Here is a 16,619-nt window from a genome sequence, read left to right on the forward strand (position 1 = left end):
TTCCATCAGTGTCTTGTTGAGGAGGTTTTTACCTGGAGCTGAATTATCTAGAGGTTGTCTTTTCTCCAAAATAAATCTGAACTGGTGATAGTAAGCGTTAAAAGCACTGAAAGCAGTTCCACATTGAAAGTCAGTGTTTTGCCAAAGCTATATGGCAGACGCAGGACGCAGAAAGAACTGGTTAATCTAACTAACTAACTTGTGAACCAGATGTTTGGAAGGTTTTACCGGCAGCCGAATTATCCACAGAGGTGTCCCCCTCTCCATAACAAACAGACCAAGGGACTAAAACTGTTAGAAACACTGAATAAAGCAGTGTCACTTCAAAAATCAGTGATTCATCAATGCTTTTCGTTGGACACAGTCCTTTGAATGGCTGGAAACTGAGACTCCTTACCTTTTGTTTCTTTGATAACTTATGACCAGGCATTCAGGATGGTTTTACAGCCAGCTGAATTATCCACAGAGAAGTCCTCCTCTCCATAAAAAATGGACCAAACAAAACCAAAACAAAAAAAAGAATAAAGCAGTTTCACTTTAAAAATCAGTGATTTGACAACGCTCTTTAGCGGACACAGAGCATTTCAGAGTGGACGCACCATGAGTGGATGGAACCTGAGCTGCCATTTGCCTGGCTGTTTTCTCTGATAACTTAAGATGCGATGTCCAATGACTAAAATCCTTCATCCGGTTAAAATATATAGTTGAAAACAACCAAGATGTAAAATCATATCTTAAGATATGGCGCAAAATAGGATAAATGTAAAATTTGAGCTTGTGGCAAGCAACTGCAACACTTTTTTTTTTTTTTTTCAATCTTTGTGGAAAACCATTCAGGGGAAACACAACACTGACGCGTGCGCATAGGGGATATGACATAATTGACAGGCAACCAAATGAAACGGCCATATATATATATTATATATATATATATATATATATATATATATATATATATAATATGCTGTCCCTCAGCTGAGGCTGTGTATGCTAGCTTGTATATAAACAAAACATTATTTGAAGGATGCGACCCCTAAATTGAGACAAAACTGCTGTTGCGCTGACAGGGGATATAGGACAGAGACAGGTCCTGGCAGATAGCTATGTATGTCTTTGTAGATGTATCAAAACTGATAAGCAGAAACAAAATTCAATCATTTTTACCACATACTCAGTTCTCTGGATTTTGGAACCAGTTCTAATTTGGAATTAGTTTTGGTCATCACATTACCTGATCTACAACAATCCACATTGTGGTTTACATAAGTCAGGCTAGATCAGAGGAGTTGACAGAAGAGTGAAGAACATCCATTTTTATTGTGACACCTGTGTGTTTATGAAGTTAGTTAGCTAGTAAGACTTAGTTAAAACAAAAATTTATACTGCAACATGAACATACATGCAAATCATGTAACCTGACAGATTAGATAGTTAAGCCTCAATCAAAAGTGTATGGTGCGAATACGTGGTGTGCACACAGAAGGGGGTCCATTGAGTCATTTTCTGGAGCAACCAGTGGGGATCTGCTTGCTCATCAAACTGGAAGAACATCTACTAGTAACTGGACCTGCAGTTCTGCTGTAGTGGCCAATTGTTTTGTGTGGACAACCCCAAGGACAAAAGTAATTTTTCATGATGGCAATATTCTGAATGCCATGTGAACTGAGCATTACAGAAGATACAACAGAAGCAAAAGGAAAGGAAATTGAACCATTGTGAAATGTCCCAAGATGAAAAGGGATCATCTGAGGAGCAGTCAGGGGCATTTCTGACTCTGTGGGTTCAATAGCCATAACCAAGGAGGAACTGGACAGGAGTACTTACTCATGGATCACGATTTTATGGGCAACAGTGGAGTCCAAAAGTCTGTTCAAGTGAATTGGAAAGCAGTCTCAGACTTTTGTACCTCACTGAACCTAGAGCAGGCATTATAATATGACGGGGAATCAAGTGTCCACTCTTACCTATGTATTAGGAAAATCTGTACCATTCATTCCTGTGAAAGTTGCTGACTGGGTGCATAAGCTGAAAAAGTCTCAGGAGCATGCATACCAATGTCCTTTTCCCCTCAAACCACTTGAGAGCATTGACATTTGAGTCTTCCTCTGACTAAAGAAGTTGACTTCCTGTTGGGTCCCCGCACACATGAATTGCATGATATAATGTAATGATCTGAGTATTCCAGACTTTATTGAATCAAATGGATTGACAAAGAGTCAATCGAGCATGTTTTTTTCTAATGATTTTGTATGTGGAAATGTTTTTTGGGGATAGTGTGGGCACTGCACCAAAGTTGCCTCTATTTCTAGCGCAACACTATAAAAGCCCTTAGGACAATCGGAAAGTTCATGCTATTATATTAATTTTATCAGTTGTAGTTTACTATGAAAGTCCCTCTCTCTGACAGAAGGTTTTTTGTGAACACTTTTTCCTTTGGACAGACATGGTTGGACAACACGTCATACAAACTAGTTTGTTTCAGGCAAATTGCAACCTTCAACACTTGACTAGGCAAGGCCCGCTTAATTCAAGTACAAGTACTGGTGACATCTATGACATGTGCGTAGCAGCTACAGTTGGGGTTATTTATTTCAGTGTTTGTTTTGTATTGTCTAATTTTGAGGTAGCACACGGGCAGCTCTGCATTGTATGGGGAGGGGCAATTAGAAGTTTCGAAAGGGGGGAAAGGATGTTTACTTCCTAATTCCAACTCAGTAATTTACAGCCAGTGGGGACTAAAACCTTCATCTTCTGAGCTTCGAGCGTACTGGCAGCAGGCTGGAGCTGTAGTACCTAATTTCCCTTCGGGGATGAATAAAGTCATCTATCTATCTATCTAGTACGAGAAAAGAGGGGTATTTCTACCATTTCTCAGGGGTAGAGGTAACTTCTTTGCCCAGCTTGTAGAATGGATGTTAATGTGAGTACTTGGTTTTGGCAGTAATAGTCGTGGGGAAAAAAAATCTCCAACAAAGTCATACAGATACAGAACAGAACATAACAGAAACATTTAAGGAGCAAACCCTGGTGATAAGGATACAGACAGTGTTTCAGAGGATCCAGAGCTTTTTTTAATCATAAGCTGCAATAACTGACTGAATCCCACAAGAGAGGCAGTTATTCAACCAGTTCAGTGGACCTTTTTTGCTCCTCTGGATATCAGGTTTAAAATTCAAGAGGTGAAGATGGGCTTACTTAGTAAGAAAGTTGTCCCACATTCATTTGCACAATTAGTTGTGCACACTTGAATAAATTCAGTGACCTAAGATAAGTTGCTCAGTGACTTGCACTTTCTGTGGTAACGGAAAAGTAAACCTGGTGCGTGCACAAACGCACCAGTCTGAAGAAGTAATTGTCTGCTCACAGACATACTCAGAAGATCCTGTTCACCCATTATGCCAAAATACACGTTTGAGATTTTTTTTTCCATCTCTACAATTGGTCTGCCCCCCGAGCCCCCAGGAACTGGTTCTTACATTCCCCTCAGCCAAAGGGGTTTGTAGTAGATCAGCACAAGGAGGTGGCGCCATTTTGTAACAAGTATTGCACACAAAATGGTTGTGTTCAATTTAACCCCCTAAAGACCACCCACACCTTGTCCAGCAGACAAGTAGGCACGCATAACTGGTGGGGGAGGGGGGGGGGGGGGGCCCAACTTTGATGATACTCATGAAACATCAGCAGTGTAGTACTGAAGCCCCACTGAGGACCTCATTGACCAGCACAGCCACTGCCCGGCACAAGTGGTGCTGCCTGTCTGCCACGGCACGCAGGGAGTGCAGAAGCAAGGAGGCAACCGCGGCGCGGTCGCCCGGAAGGAGTCGTGCTACCGCCCCCGTCAGGCTCCAGCAGCGACAGCCATAGAACACGGAGGGGCGGGCTCTCCGGGAGTCTCCGCGGCTTGTTATTGGTTGCAACCAGACAGTTGTCTAGCGTACGCACAATTTCGTGCACATTGTCTGAAATTGCGCAAATAAAGAAAATGGAGGCGGATCTGAATCTAACGCTGCTGTCCGGAGTATAACGACGGTGTGCCTCACGTCGTGCGGTGGAAAACACGAGGCTTTCAGACTGACCAGCCTCTATTGACTGAGTCCAGAGAAGAAGAAAAAAGGACTCCTGACGGGGAAGGGAAGACGGAAGCCATCGGCAAGAAGGACAACCGCTTTCTCCGTGTACTGGCAAAGAAAGCCGAGATGTAATGTCTTTGAATGAAGCCTGTTAAGTGATAATTATTACACAGACTATGTAGCCGATATGCCACAGAGGAAGTCAGCCGGCGAAGCAAACGAGCCACACGGATCACCGACCTGGTAAGAGGTCCTGCAGAAGACCAGCTGCAGAGAAGCCATTAGCTGCTGGTTATCAATGCTAGCTAGCTTTGTGCTAGTCACTACTGCAGCTGGCTTGCTCTTTTCTGAATTTCAGCCATCAGTTTAACATGATCTAACACGTGGTTAGAGTCACAGACCGCACTGCTGCTGGGGATGTTGATGTGTTTTGTCGCGCTGATTGCACCCTTCCTTCTCCTTTTAGTCCAGGCTGGCTAAAAGTACAGTATCAAACAATAACACTCAGGAGCAACGCACAGCTTAAAGGTGCTAACACATAGTCGGTTCCTACTAACGGGGTTTTTGTATGATGTAATAAGTTAAAATGTTAATCTCTGTCCAAATTATCACTGACAGCAAACCATAAAGTTTGCTAGAGAAACTTTTGGTAATGTCATATATACCTGCCAGTAAATAATTCCTAAGTCCCTGGCTTGTGGCAGGTCTGATGTGTGGGATGAGTCTTTTAAATGGTTTGTATATCATATACACAATAAGCTAGTGGTTGGGATCTTCTTGTAAATTTAAATTCAATGATCAATGCTGTATTCCTAGCACACATAGATTTTAGATAACAATTTCATTACTTTGGATCTTGCATCTCTATTATCAAGTCACTGGTCTGGTAAAGTCATAATTCTGAGGTTGCTGTTGCATTGGAAGACCCAGTATATGCATCTATGAGAAGGAGATCTGCATTCCAGGTGACTCTCCAGGTAGAGAGGGCCAGCATCTTGGATGAGACTGCAAAAGTCCTACATATCGCTTTTGAATAGTCTTTGTTCCACACTGTCAGCCAAGCGCTGAATTTTGTCATAGTGTTTTATCTGACTGTACAAAGGTTAAACATGGTAATGGGTTTATATACTGAGATACAAATGCACTTTCTTAGAAGAAAGTGAGTAGAGCAGACTTTTCCTTCATCTTAATCTCTGGATCCCTTTGCAAGAGAAGCACTGTCAGAGCATACATTCCCAGGTCACTTCATTAGGTACACCTATACAGTCTAATGTAATCCAGTCCAACATCTCCACTATGTATTATAACTTTATGATGCTTATAATGGCAAGTTTTTCTTAAAACCTTCAGGGAGGTATAAATTCAACTATGTTTATTACTGAGGGGAAACGTAAGTAGAGGTGATGTACTGCATTACACTGTTGTGTTTTTCCTCATGTTAGAAAAACCACTGAGTATAATGCAGTCCACTCCAAACTACAACCTTGATAATAACCATCTAGTTAAATACCTCTCTGGCAGTGTCGCTCAAAATTAAGCATTATTATATTTGTAAAGGTAGAATTTTTATGGCTAATATGTTTTATGGGACTGCATTAGATTTTCTAGGTGTACAAAGTGGTCTCTGAATGTCTTTAAATGCTGACAGAATGTTTTTTTGTTTGTTTTTTTTATTTTAAAAGTGGTTTTCAAATTTTGGATTGATACCCCTTTTGCTTTGAAAGGAATTTTCAGGATCACGTTTTGACTTTGCACATTGAAAAAAAAACAAAAAACCGAAGAGACTATTGTTAAGTAGTAAAAATAAGCTAAACTGTAACATGGGCAAAAAAAAGTCATTACAAACATCACTATCAAATAAAACACCATAACAAGCAAGCTAAATTGTAATCAGAAGTGATGTACACTATGTCACGTGTTATAATCTGTGGATTTTTCATTTCTGCAGATTTGATATTTGCTATAATACTCACTGTTTTGTAGTTAATCATGTGTGGTCTGATTTGCCTGGTTGTGCTGATGTTAGGCTTTGCTGCATTAACTGTATTGTTCTTGGCTAATTTTATTATTTTCTACACCTAGGAAGTTGTATTTTGCACAAACAAAACAGACACCTGCACCACTATCACATGGGGATGGTCAGGCTTTGTAGCCTTATAAGACTTTGTTATTCACTACAGTTTGATAAATGCAACACAAAATGGTGGACCTGTCACTGTAGCAGGGTAAGCCTCTGCTCAATGCGATTATATCAGCTAGTAATGGTGGTTTGAGTGGGAATGGTGGTCATTAGGAACATTGTGCATAGTTTTGGCCCTTTCTCTTATGAGTATTGGGTAATGTTTTCTATATTACCATAGTCATAAGTGTAAATCAGCAAATAAGATATTTTCATACCAGGTGACAGAGTCCATTCGGTCAAGCACTTGCGCGAAAAGTTACTTTTTTGTTCACATGCTGTCTTAATGGTTTTACTTCACGTTGTCTCCCCACCCTACCCCCAACCACACTCTGAGGCCTGCCCTCAAACAGGTTGCCCTCAAACAGTAGCATTCTAACAATGGCGATGGAGGGAGTCAGCTATTAATGTTAAAAAAGGCCATGACGCAATGGGCCATGACACAGTGTGCATTAACTGACCTGCATTCAGCTTTGATGGTCAAGACCAAAGCTGACACTGAGGCAAAATGGCATGCCACAGTTGAACAGCAGTGAGCAAGGGCATAAGGAAGGACAGAGTGTTCCTCTGTGTCTACCCAGGAGATAGCTTTGGTGAGGGATCATATTTTCTGTAAGACAGTGTTGGCTTTTAATGCTTTTCCGTCCTTTTGCCCATGTGCTATATGGTACAACACTTCTAGGCGGTTGCTCACACAAGAAATGCTGTAAATTGTCAATCAAAATTAAGTATTCGTCTTGGGAAAGGGCATCTTACACGTTTATTCTATTGGCTTACATGATTTTTCTGCATTCCTGTGTTTGTTGTATGCTGACAGCACTTTTGGCTCTTTTAGCAGCTAAATCTGGCTGTGCCGCTCTTGTCAAGTCTGAGCAGTCCAGTGCAACTGCTGTCAATCCACAAAAGTCACTAGGTGCAGATGGCCCTCAGTAAGTGGGAGGGAATAAATGCACACATACTTTTAGCGGTAAGCAGGAAGCTGTCCCACCATGGCAACCAGTACTCCCCTTGCTTGGTCAGGTCATGTTGAATCCTGGCCAGTTCTTCTGTTTTCAACTGCCCCCTCAACTGCACAACATTCCCAAAACAAGTTCAGATAGTGTGTGTAGTTGTGCTGAAGTTAATCATAAAGGCAAGTTGGTTTTAACACCACAAATTTCATAATTTTTATTAGAGTCCCTGTGGAAAGTCATTAGCCAAACCAAGCAGGTATCCAGTAATGTGGCTACTGATAATGAGATCTGTTTAAGGAGGACTACTCTGATAAGCTGTGCAGAGTGCCTGGTCCCTTTTTTATGCCTCCGTGCCAGCGGCAGCCAGGGCTGGAGGCATATTGTTTTCGGGTTGTCCGTCTGCCCATCCGTCTGTACATCTGTCTCATTCTCGTGAACACAATAGCGCAGTAACGCCTTGATGTGACTTCTCCAAATTTGGCACAAACGTTCCCTTGGACTCAAGGATGAACTGATTAGGCTTTGGGGCTCAAAGGTCAAGGTGACCTAACAAAACATGATTTTGGCCTTGTGAACGCAATATCTCGAACTCCTCAAGGGAATCCATTCAAACTTGTCCACTTAGACTCACGGATGAACTGATCAAAGTTCAAGGACACTGTGACCTCACAAAACACTTTTTAGCCATTAGTCAAGACTTCACACATCAATTACGACAAAATTTCACACAAATAGTTATAATTTTATATGACATAAATAGGGATGCAATTTGAAACAGGTCACAGAGGCATACAACCGCAAAGCAGTAATTCTAGTTTAAACATGAAAATGCTCTCTTGAAAAACAAATCTAGAGATTTTAATACATTTATTGGAGCAGACTGGGCTGGAGGATTGTTAAATTTCTAAATGCTTTTAAAGATTGAATCACTTATTGTTTGACAGTAACTTGATTGTCTTGCAGGATCATTCTGGTCTTGTGTCATGTTTGTGCTTGGCTATATTATTTAGCAACTTAGGTTGCCTTAAATTTCTGCTGCTGGCAGTCACCATACTTTTTCTGTGCAGTGTCAAGTTGTACTTTATAAAAGGTCTGTGCTCGACATACACAGCACTTTCTCATGGGCTAGGGGTTTAACGTGTCAGCCATTAAATACAACATCCCCCATTTCAAATCTGCAGTCCTGAGGCATCGATAGCACCTTGGCATTGGCACACCCAACAGAAACACAGCCTTCAATAATGCTTGTTACAGTAAATAAAAATATCCTTTACACTGGTTGGATTAGTTGTTTTCTCAAGAGCCCCATCCTTTCTGTTTGGTTGTTGTTGTTTTTTTCCAGAGAATCCGTGTCGGCTTGTTCACATGTTCAGACTGAAAGTCTTGATGAGGCAGCACAGACAGAAGCAATAGTAATTTTATGAAGGACAATCGAAAGCAAATAACTACCAATACTGTTTCAAAAACAAGACTAGGTTAAAACCTAGTATGAGACCAGACCGTGCATGGTCAATGTGCACAATTGAGGACATAGTTGAAAACAGTTGTGGAATTGCTATAAACAAGCCCCTTATCTGTTACCTTCTCTCCTGCTCCGAGCTCACATATAAAATTTTAATACAGCCGAATTTCCAGTAAAGCTTTGAAATAGTGACTGAAATGTGACCTATTAAGACATGTTACATGTTACTTGTAAGTCGCCAAAATCACTGTACATATAAGTAAAAGACAAAAACTGTGCTGTCATTTTGGCTACATTTACTTGAAATGATTGCTGTGCTGACGTTGAAGTAAGTGTATTGTCTCATTTTCTGTTGCTGGTGTTTCCGTAGTTTACATGCTATTCAGGTCTGTGGCCTCACTTGCAAAGCCTTGCGTAGAATTCATAATGAAACGTGGCATACGCACAAAGCTGGAAAGCTGCGTATATACCAAATAACTTGGATGTATGAAACCATGCGCATGTAGGATTCCAGGCACATTTGCTTTTTACATCCCAATTGATGTGGAATTGATTGGCAAAACCAAGCGGAAAAATTTCACAGTACGATTCTGTGAGATTCTGTTTTCAGAGGTATGGATCAGAAAAAAACAAAACAAATTCTGATCTCAGTCCTCTGAGATCAATACAGAAAACAAATGAGTGGAAGAATGCGGCAGAGGCAGTTTATGTCGTGGGGTCCTGACCTGCCTCACAGCAGAACGGAGTTTTCTTCTTGTACATTATACACATTCTCTTAGTTGAGATGAGTAAAACGGTTTACAGTAGTATTTTGTTCATTGAACACACTATACGTCCACAGCCCATTGTTTTCAATAGGCCTATACACACAGATGGAATGTAGCAGTGCACCAGGCAAACGGTGTGACGATCCAAATCTTTTTCAACTTATCGCATTAGTTAATTGTCGGAAGTAAATGACTCAGACAAACAGGAGCTTGTCGGAAAGCGCTGATTCTTTAGTTGAAGAGGAAGAAAACGGCATGTCTCTAACTTGAACCACTGAGGAGTAATAATGCTCCAAACACAACGTGACATTTGGGAGTATATGTATGTGCGTCAGAGGGCTGGATTTTAAATAAATTTAACTCATAAATGTATTACTTATCAAGAAGCCTTCTGTCCTCACCTGCAGCCTGTTCCTGAATGAGCTGTGTGTGAGGATAATGAATCATGAGTCACCTCACCGCAATAGTAGTCAGTCGCATTTGTGCATTTGCACCATTGATGGACTGAAAATGTTTTCAGTTGACATAGGCAACTTCATCGTCTGATGGTGCCTTCATAGTCGTGTGTGTGTGTGTGTGCTGTCGATGTCACCAATAACATCAGGGAAACTGGCCCTGGCTTCTTCTCCGCAAACTGCACTGTAATATCACTCTTGTCAACTACATTGTATGAGAACTTCACAAACCCATTCCCATAATTCTGTGATTCGCTGTGTCCGCTAATGTTGCCATTGTTATGAATTGTTGCACATGCTTTTATGTCCACCTATTTAATTGCATAGCTTACATATGGATGTGTTACTGTTGCCAATAAGGTTCATGTGTCTGTGCTGTAGTTTGAGCAGTAGTTGTTTTGACATGTGTCCGACTGACTTATAAACAAATTCCTAATGTCAGTAATTTCACTACATCACCTCCACCAAGCGTCTCCAATTGACTGAAACCATTAGAAATGTGCGTACACCAGTTAGGAAGCTGGCATGGAGGAGCACAAATTCTCATGTTCATTTCACTCTTGATACATCTGACCGTGAGATGGCGTACATAAAAAAATGTTTTGCATACAAAACATTTGCATGAGGCCCCTGCTCATTTCTTTAGCTTAGCAGTGGCTTCTCTCTCTCCTTCCCACTCTCCCAATCTCTCTGGTCACGTTGTTTTATCTTTAGTTAACTGTAATGAAAGTAGTTTATTTGCCATAATGGAGGCAAGACTCAGTGTATTGCAAGTGCTGCTCCATTTCGCTGCAGCAAGTTGACTTGCCTTAATGAGGTGTTGTCCAAAGCCCATGGTTGGCACTCATACACGGTCCTGCCATGTTTGAGGTTTATACTTGCTCTTGTTTAAAAAAAGCCTCTAAATCTAGTGACAAATGTGCTATGTAGTCAACACAGCAGGCTGTAAACAACCCCCATAATAGAACCCATTCACGCAAATTCATTTTGATAGAGCAATAACAGAGCTGGCCCAGCTTTTGCAGTCAGCTACTGAGTTCTTGCTCTGTTTAACAACAAAAGAAGTAAAGCAGTAGGTCAAACAGACATTAAACATCAAAATACAATAAACAGGCCAGGCCTACGTCAGTCCTCAGTGTAGCGGACAGCTTATCTACTTTTTTATGCTGTGGGGTTAGTCTGGTGCACAGTCTGTCAACTGTCAGACCCATGGCAGAAAATACTAGCTCAGATGGCACCGTTGCTCCAGGATATCTTAACTGTTTAACTGATAGTATTAATCAGTCAAAATTCTTGTTGTGGGTTAACAGTTAAGCAGGTAATTATGAACAACACTAGTGTATGTACTGGTTAAAGGTGAAATGTTTTTCATTTAAGTTGAAATGACACTTGGTAATGGTGAAAATTCATTTCATAAGCACGCTCTTAGTTTGCTTGGCTTGGCTTAGCAAGCATTGGCTTGTATGGTGAAGGAGTCTGCCAGTACTTAAACCATTTGGCTGAATGTGCAGGTACATGCCTGCTACCTTAGAGCTTGCATGGTGTTTGCTCCCCTACTGCTTTTCTGCCGTCACTAATAACTGCAGTCATGTAAGTTAAGTCTGTCATACTTTCTCATCATAACGGAAACCACAACAAAAGGGCTATTCCTGCAAAGATACTCTCAGATAGAAGTATGCCCACTCATATAAATTCCTGATTTTCTTCTTCAACCAGAAGATGATCAAGAAGATTTTTGAAAAAACACTTAAGTGGGTAAGGTCAGACGATTTTGAATTATTTTCCTGCTCTTGTAGGAATTTCCTGGTTGTCTTTAGCTAACTGGCGTTTCTGGTAGCATAAAGACCTTGCTGATGGAACTCCATGGGTGGTATTCCATATGAGAGAAACAGCCTGACAAAGTAAGCATCTGTGGCCAGTAGCTTTTCATCCAGCCAGTTCACTGCAGTTGCAGATCATAAAAGTTGTACAAAATCATTACATTTATTCCTTTAGCTGTTTGGCCTAGTCTGAAGAGAAAAATGATCTAGTGGAAATAAGCAAGCATGAATAATTTGTGGACAGTAGGTCTGTTTATCCTTATTTTCCAACATCATTAATTAAAAGCATGTACACACAATAGGTCCTCAGTTTCTGTGTATGATTGCTGAAGCATGAGCCATGGATTAGCATATGATCTATTGCTGCCATTGTTATAATTTCTAAAAGATCAGGGGCCCCGCAAGACTGTGGGATGATATGGTCGGCCCTGATGAGCAGGGTCACTTTTACCAGTCAGACGATAACTTTACCACAGTGTTGAAACTCCTGCTAATACAGCATAGTACTGGTTTGCAAAATCTGTCGTTCCGCTGCCAGTGTAGTATTGGTCTACAATAAAAGCAGAGGCAGTGATATTGTGCATTGTATGCTATTGATGGCTAGAAGATGGCAGGAGTAGGCAACTCGGTTTAACAGCAGTGGATTCTAGTCACATCTTAGTCCCTCTGTATGCTTTGTTTGTGTTCCAAACAAAATAATACATAGCTTTAATTTACAGTGAGCTTTGCAATAAGTCATCCTCTACCAACTTTGTTGCTTGAGACAGAGGTAAATAGCTAACTGCACTAATCAAAGATTTGAAAAGGGGATTGACAGTTTCTTGCCATAAATTTTCATTCTCAGGTCAAGTTGAAGGTCGATTTTGAAGATCTATCAACAAAGCTACCATGGATACACATGTAGCATAAAATTTGACGGGAATGATCTTGAAAGCCACCAATGCGGTTTTATTATCTTCCAAAAATAAAATGCAAAACGGGTGCTAATATTTTCCTTTTACAGGCAGCTAGGATTGATGATTTTCGAGAACTCAACAGCAAGCATTACAGTGCTCTTTCTGAAGCTCCGCCCCCCAAATTCAGGGACAATGGTAGAATCCAGTGCATCTTATATGACATGGATACTCTTCCTCATAGCTGAAGCAAAACAAACCTTATAATTAACAAGACTAGGTCAAAACCTTGTATGTGGCGGGACCACATTTAAGAAAGACAAAGATGGAGTTGTGATTTCTGATGTATTAGAAAATAATCACTCTGAGAAAGTTAAGAGAGAGTATCTTTCTTTTTTTAAGTCATTTATTTTCTAAGGCTTTTGCCTTTATTTCAGTCAGAGCACAGTCACTGTCTGGAATCCACAATAGTTTAGCTTTTATTTACTTCCAACTCCAGAACATAAGACTTTTATTAGAGGCAGACTTAACTCTCTCTGATTTGTAGAATTTGTCACAGCAGTTAGTACAAAGCCTTGTTACTGATGACTTCTCTCCCTCCCTCTCTAATGCTCTCTCTGCTTGGTGTGTCTAATGTTACTTATTCCTCTGCCTCCTTTAGTAATAATGATACGTGTAATGAAAGTAGTTTATTTGCTGTAATGGAGGCTAGGTTCAATGTATTGTGTATTTAGGCACTCCTCTGCTTCCCTGCAGTTCCCGAGCAGCCGGGTAACCAGAGAGACTGCGGCTTGGCACTCTGTTGAGCAGTGGTGAAATTACCGTCAGTCAGTCAGTCATGGACATTTGTGATTACAGGGCTTGCCCCGCTGTTGCGCTCCAGCCAAAAACATCATCAATCAAACAACATGCACACGGATACAGCATCCAAAAACCTGTAACTAGTATTTGGTAAAAACTAGTTTGAGTTAGTTTTTAAGATTGTTCTTACACAACTACAGTGACATTAGAGAGGACTGTACGTTTATAGCCTAGCTAGCACGGAAGGTGACATTACCTGGCATAGTATTTTGAATTATTCATCCAACCAAATTTATCCACTCTGTGAGCAAAGTTTGTGTTTTTAGGTCTTAGCACAAAACCCTTAGCACATTGTATGGACAAGTACCATGATACAGAGCAAACAATGAGACAGCAAACTGTCACTACAGTTGCTGCTGCCAAGCTAACATGCAGAGATGGCGTTACAGTTTCATACAGTAATACTCACAACTATTCTGCTACTATACCAACAGTACACCAACACATGTCTTGGCAAACAAGAAAGTAAACCAAATGTCCATGGGCAAGAAATGTAATGTTACCTGTATGGATGGATGATTCATCTAATTTTATTTTCGATTACGATTTAGGAATCCATTATAAAAAACATGATAATTGAGATAGCATGATTATTGTGCCACATTCGTCTTGAACAGTTTGCAGGGTAAGAGACTTTTTATATAGAGTCAGGAGAGACCATGCTTTGTTTGGCTGCTATCCCACTCTCAGATATCTTTAACTTATAGCCTTTTTCCACCTTAATTAGCGAGTACAAGCGGGTTTTTAAATGCCTGCAACCCCGCTAATAAAAGCTGATTGGCACCATTTCCACCGCCAGTCAAGTTTGCCTTTCTGTGCATCCCCAGGTTGTGCTACTGTAAAAGTTACACTTTTGGTAAGATGCTTCGATAGGTGATTGCAGGTTTTAAAACTTATTGGAAGCTGCGCTCATTCTTTCATCCCCATAAGCAGTGTAGCTGCGGTCCAGCACCTGGACATGTGACAGGTCTGTCTACAGTATCTGTGCTCTGAAATATCCTGTATAACCAGAAAAAACTACATAGACACAACATTATTTGCTTTGAAATCTGTTTTGTTTTTTCTTCTTCTTTTTTTTGTAGTGCTTGATGTCATCTTAACTATCAGCAAGTTTGCTGCTAGGGTTGGTGTGTTGCTTGCACACTAAGCTTTCTTACACATTAAACAAAAAATGCTATGTGAATTATGATCTATCTAGTCCACTGTTAAAAGACAATAAATAAATGTGTGGTCTTTCCAAAGTAAATTGTAATTGTGTTACATAATGGCAATATTAATCAAAATAATCGTGAGTATGATTTTTGCCATAATCAAGCAGCCCCAGTTACCAGGCATCAGTACCCGCTTGCTTATGAACCAGTTGGAATTAGCTACCACAAACATAAGCAAAAAGGACAAAATAATACATTCCCATTCAAAACTCCATTGTCTGGTTCTGGAAAAAAATGGAAGGGTAGATTGCCTCTTCTCCTTCCCCTTGTGATCCTTAAATTGGCACTTTCTGTTAGCATGTGCCAGATTTCTCATCTTTTGCTTCCACTGCCCCCCTTTCCCTCATTTACCCACTTCTCTTCTTCCTTCCCTGTGCATGAGCATGAACAACCCCTGTTGCTAACTCGTTGGAATGCAGTTGTGTGACTCAATCCAAGTCAGTTTGTTTCCAATTTACAGAGCCAGAGCTGTGTACGTACACTAGGATTTCTTTCAGCACACACAGAACTTAGTTACCAGACTGTCAGGAGATGTTCACTGTATTGGTCTTGAATTGCTAATCCTACCTTTAAGATTGTCTGTTCCCTTATTTCTCTTAACATATAACATATGTGACTATGTTAAGGATTCTATTCCATTAAATTGACATCTGTCCCCAGTCTCTGTCCTTCGCAGAAGGCTGATACTTATTCGAGTCTATGAAGTAAAGTACCCGAAATTCCCCAGTTCATTGGTTACATCCTCCTGCTTTACCTAAGAATCCAAATTCCTTCCCAGGCCAGTTGGAATATTTAAGCATTCAAGCATGTTCTGGGTATGGCCTTGGATCTCCTGCCATGGGACGGGATGGCCTTGGTTGAGTCCAACCCACCCATGCAAGAGAGATGGGTAATCTGGTGTTCACATAAACTAATTTCTCTTCGGGGATGAATAAAGTCATCTATCTATCTATAAGAAAAACATTGATGATACACAGACCAAATTTTGGAAAGTGGCAACTGTTCTTTCTTTTGGTGCAGGGATCACCAGGTATGCCCCTAAGTAGTAGAAATACACCTTTCATATAAGTTATCCACTGGAAGTGTGCACTTGAATATCTGTGACTTGCCAACACAGCACCTTGCCAAATGACATTGCATTGGAGCAATAGGTAAGCGTTGATCAACTGTTAATCAGAACAATGCTGCATATTTTTTTTTGCCAGAGCCCCCCTTATTGGCACCCTCACTGCATTAACAGACTGGTCTCATATTAATGAATGAGATGTCTGTGTTCTTTCACACAGAATTAATGTAGGGCTAAACATGGGATAAGGCTTACCCTGAGTACTGAATGATTTTACAAAAGCTCTTTTAAAAGGCCTCACCAAACTCATCCCATACCCAAGTTTTTGTTGAAACCACAGATGCTTTTGGCCTCCTGTTTATCGATTTGTCCATTCTGGAGTTCCATAGGTCAGCCAAGCCCAAAAAGCCATCTTCCTCAGCTTGTGGCTTCCTTATGCTGTTGGTGTCCACCAAATGGTTCTTGGGTAAGAGAATCAGCAGGCACTGATGACCTTTTGTATTGCCATTGTACGATTTGAACATGCCCCCTTTTGATTAATTGTCCCTGACCTCCCTGGGATATGGGAAAAAAGTTCTTGTAACCGTGTAACCATGCAACTGCCAGGTCTTCCTAATTCACTCTTGCAACGTGTCTGGGTTTTTCAGGTCTGTCTGGTAGTCTTATCTGCCTAACTGACCCACACAATGGTGATGATCAGTTAACACATCTGCTTCACTCTTCAAACATGTTTGCAAGACACGTGGCCCCAGATTTGATAAAACAACTACAAAGTCAATGGTCAGCCTTCGTCTTAAGGTGTTCTGGAACCAAATACTCTCACGCAATACTTTATACTCAAATCTGGTGTTTTGGAAAGTCCATGACTAGCAGAGAGACCCA

The 16,619-nt window shown here is 40.8% G+C and overlaps 1 protein-coding gene across 2 annotated transcripts in view; it reads left to right on the top strand.

The window, feature by feature from the left end:
• The first annotated feature begins 3,312 nt into the window (after positions 1-3,312).
• LOC139613770 (zinc finger protein 616) overlaps positions 3,313-16,619 on the top strand; it is a 34,745-nt gene continuing 21,438 nt past the window's right edge. The window contains exons 1-2 of one of the 2 annotated variants that reach the window (XR_011686823.1): positions 3,313-4,313; positions 16,119-16,203. The gene's annotated coding sequence lies outside the window, so the exon portion shown is untranslated. The remainder of the gene's footprint in view (positions 4,314-16,118; positions 16,204-16,619) is intronic. The other variant, XR_011686822.1, reaches the window with a different exon arrangement.

The sequence above is a fragment of the Trachinotus anak genome, unplaced genomic scaffold (assembly GCF_046630095.1).
Source record: "Trachinotus anak isolate AG129_WGS33_773 ecotype Australia unplaced genomic scaffold, CSIRO_AGI_Tana_v1 ptg000032l, whole genome shotgun sequence".
NCBI classification, from domain to species: Eukaryota; Metazoa; Chordata; class Actinopteri; order Carangiformes; family Carangidae; genus Trachinotus; species Trachinotus anak.